Source organism: Bubalus kerabau, chromosome 5 (genome assembly GCF_029407905.1).
Source record: "Bubalus kerabau isolate K-KA32 ecotype Philippines breed swamp buffalo chromosome 5, PCC_UOA_SB_1v2, whole genome shotgun sequence".
Taxonomy (NCBI): Eukaryota; Metazoa; Chordata; class Mammalia; order Artiodactyla; family Bovidae; genus Bubalus; species Bubalus kerabau.
In genome coordinates, this window is record NC_073628.1 from 39,680,354 (window position 1) to 39,684,958 (window position 4,605).

The following is a 4,605-nucleotide window of genomic DNA, read 5'->3' on the forward strand; positions in this document are numbered from 1 at the left end:
GTAAGATGGCCTGTCCTGACACACAGCGCAGAACCTGCAGAGAGGGTAGAGTGATCTCCTTGGTGCTAGTGATGGGAGGTGGACAGAGTTAAGAACAATGTCCCCAACCTCACAAATCTGGGGTCTATAGACCAGAGACAGTACAGGAATTGGAAAACACAGACCAATGGGAGCCAAAGCACAGGCCACATAACTCAATTTCAAGGTTAAAGTCCTGTTTCATTGCTATTAAAGCTTTTTTCCCTGAAATCTAATTATTAAGGTACTACATTAGCTTTGTCTTTGTTCATATTTGTGAGAGGTGGTTTTTTTGTTTTGTTTTAAATCTTTCTGTATCTTTATGTTTTAGAAATGAGTTGGGTTTTCTTTTATTGTCCAGTTTGACAATCTTTGTCCTCTACCTGGAATATTTCCTTTCTTTTTCAATGGTTTGGTAGCCCAAAGCCCTGAATTCATCCTGTGTCCAATATGAGAGTCACCTAAAAGCACTATTCTGGCAGCTCAGTCTCATACTATTGTGTGAAAGAAATATTGCTTCAGCCAGTAGAAATGTTCCACTCCAGACCCAAGGGACTAGGGTAGGGTCCCTTCTTACTCAGGTCTTAGAGGTACTGTCTGATCATCCCCTTATATCATGCTTGACTCCTTCCGTATCTGCCTACCTTTTAAGAGATGATGGCTCTTAGTATTCTATTATTGGCCCTTCTACTCTTTGGTTGACTCTTTCCACTCATGTACAGTTACCACTCACAAGCTGTTGAATTCAAAGTCTTACCTTTTATCTAGACTTTCTCCTGAGGCCAAACTTGTATGTTAGTTTTTTTTATCATTCAATTCAAAATGTTTTATGATTTCCATGAGTTCATTGACCCCATGGGGTGTTTGTTTTTTTTTGTTGTTTTTTTACAAATAGTGTTTATTTCCAACTGACTTCTTTATCTGTGTCTAATCTACTTTTCTACCTATCTGTTGAGTTTTTCTTTCAAAAATTATGTATTTTATAAAAGCTGGATTTTCAAATTTACTGTATCACATCTTACTTTTTCTCTAGACATTTTTAACTTTGCCTGCTACTGCTTTAAACACAGTAAGCATAGTTGATTTATATTCTGGTTTTGACAGTCTGAATAAAGTCTTGATAGATACCCACTTGGAGAAGGCAATGGCAACCCACTCCAGTACTCTTGTCTGGAAAATCCCATGGATGGAGGAGCCTGGTGGGCTGCAGTCCATGGGGTCATGAAGAGTTGAACACGACTGAGCGACTTCACTTTCATGCATTGGAGAAGGAAATGGCAACTCACTCCAGTGTTCTTGCCTGGAGAATCCCAGGGATGGGGGAGCCTGGCGGGCTGCCGTCTGTGGGGTCGCACAGAGTCGGACACGACTGAAGTATGCAACAGCAGCAGCAGCAGATCCCCACTGTCAAACTTGTTTTCTGCTGGTTCTCACTCATAATGCCATGTTTCCTTGAGGCCTAGTTTAGCTGGACTTACCTGTTTTCTTTGGGAAATTATTTATGTGACTTTTGAGGCCTAAAAAATATTTTCTGGGAAAGGTTTTCCATTTGATTCTGACAATGCCTGGAATCATTACCAGTATAAAACAACTTGGACAGCAAGGAGATCAAATCAATCAATCCGAAAGGAAATCAACCCTGAATATTCATCGTAAGGACTGGTACTGAAGCTAAAGCTCCAATGCTTGGACCACCTGATGCTAGGAAAGATTAATGGCAAGAGGAGAAGAGGGCAGCAGAGGATGAGACGGTTAGATAACATCACTTACTCAAAGGACATGAGTTTGAGCAAACTCTAGGAGATAGTGAAGGACAGGGAAGCCTGACATGCTGCAGTCCATGGGGTCTCAAAGAGTCAGACACAACTTAGCAATTGAATAACAACAGTAAAACAACTTTAAGTTCATAGTTGAAGGGTCTTTATTTTTTTAATTTGTTATGTTAAAGTATAGTTGACTTATAATGTTGTGTTAATTTCTACTGTGAGCGTATTTTAGATCCACCAAATGAGCTGAATTTGGGTTACTAAATCATACAGGAGTCAGATTATGATTATACCTTCTTTGAGACATGTTTCCTTCCTCCACTGCTGAGAGTTTATATCTAATTCCCCTCACATGAAGACCTTCTGAGGTCCTGCTTTAATGGACAATTCCTAATCCTATTATATTCCTTACCATATGCAAGTTATCTTCTGTCACCCATGTCCCACATAACAAAATTGAGTTAAGATCATCCCCTAAGCATATTGTTTTATGGATAAATTATTTGTGAACATACTACAACATGTGACCTTCCATGAGTTATCATTTAGTAATAAAAGTCCCAGGATTTTTACTCTTTTTTAGATGATTTTTTAAAAACCACACTTATAGTTGCAACTACCTTTATTAGTCTGTTAAGACAGTTATTTCATTTCTAAATAGTGGGTTTCATCAGTTCTTAGTATTTTCGACCTGGAAGGGACCACAGAAAACCTCTGAATTAGTGGTTCTCATCCACGGGCTTCCCCTTTAAATTACTTGGGACCAAAAAAGAAAAAACAAAATCACTTGGGACCTTTTAAAATTATACCGATGCCTAGATCCCATCCCAGACCAGATTTATCAGAATTGGTGAGGGTAAATCTCACATATCAGTAGTTTTCTCAAACTCTCTAGGTGATTCTAATGTGAAGCCAAGGTTAAAAAGCACTGATCTAAGCCTCAGATCCAAAGATGCTAAAAGTCTGCCCCAAATGCACATTTACAAAAAGTTGAGGTTAGTATATGAGGGACCCTAACTCGTAACTCCCAGACTCTATTACCCCATTATGCCTCCTTTATTATTGAATGTTAAATAAAGACTGGCAATAACATTTCTTTTAATTCAAGAATTCATACACCAAACATTAATTGTTTTCTGTTTACTCTCCACTGATGATAGAATGATTCAATAGAAAAACACTCTGGAAACTTAAGGTTGGAGAGAAAGCTGATGGAAAACTTTAAGGATTATCTAGTTAGCATTAGTCCTTTAAACTCACTGCCTATTCTGGATCCTCTACCCAAGGTGCAACAAAATTTTTTGTTTATAATTTCATATGAGGGTGGGGGAGAGACTGTCTCCTATTAAAACTGATATGCTTAATTATTTTCTAATAATGAGAAGTATATCATTGACTGTTTTTGCTTTTTCTTGTAAGGAATCCCAAACCAAACATGACGCTCAGTTTTAGGCACTGCACTGGGCCTTATGTGCAGTGCCTTATGGCCTTTTCTCCCTCCTTTTAAGTAATCTGAATTTTATTTCTATTTTTAATAACTTTACAGCATAGTGTTGTTTATTATAAAAATGCCTTATATTAGTTTGAAAGGAAGTAAAGTAAATTTTTATACAAATTTAAAAACCTATTTCAATTTCAACTCATTGAGATTGCTACCATTTAATGAATAAAATATGTGTAAAGTGCTGTTTATTCCCCCCTAAAGTGTTTTACCAAGTAAAACATAAAATATAGGCCCCTAAATTTATCTAAAGGAGAAATTTAGATATGTGGTTTTTTCAATCAGGATTATTCATTTTCTCAACTTTTTTGATAATTATCAAATACAAAAGTCACAGGTTGCCAGTTCCTTCTCCAGGGAATCATCCTGGGCCAGGGATCAAACCCACTTCTGCTTGGTAGGTGGATTCTTTACCACTGAGCCATCAGGCAAGCCCTTATGCACAGGTACCAGAATCTAATGTGGTGTTGTAGCCAACCAGACTTTTCTTTTGGCTGCTGATCTTTAAAGAGTCAATATCCATTTCTTGATAATCATAACTTATTTGTTAGGTCCTATCATTCATTAAGGAAGCTCAGTTGATAAAGAATCCACCTGCAATGCAGAAAGACCCTGGTTTGATTCCTGGGTCAAAAGATCCACTGGAGAAGGGATAGGCTATCCACTCCAGTATTCTTGGTTTTCCCTTGTGGCTCCGCTGGTAAAGAATCCACCCACAATGCAGGAGACCTGGGTTCAATCCCTGGGTTGGGAAGATACTCATGGAATCGTGGACTATACAGTCCATGGGATCGCGAAGAGTCGGACACAACTGAGTGACTTTTGCTTTCACTATCATTCATTAAAAGTATTCAGCAAATTGTGTGTTGAGTTCTAAAAGGTACCTAGCACTGCACTGGGTTTGAGAAAACTGCCATCCAGAAGCTCACACTCTAATAGATGATGTCACATACATTACACCATTTAACCTTCTTTCAACCCTGTGAAATAGGTATTGTTATCTGCATAGCCTTTTCTTTCTTATTTGTAAAACTGAAATAATACCTCTTAAAGCTACTGTGATAATAACTGTGGAACATAGTTCCTGCCTTCAAATTCAGTGTTCTTTCCACACCACCACACCTGCCAGTACTAGACTTTTCTGTTTGCCTCAAAAGTAGGAAGTCAAGAAACACCTGGAGTAACAGGCAAATTTGGCCTTGGAATACAGAATGAAGCAGGGCAAAGACTAATAGAGTTTTGCCAAGAAAATGCACTGGTCATGACAAACACCCTCTTCCAACTACACAAGAGAAGACTCTATACATGGACATCACCAGA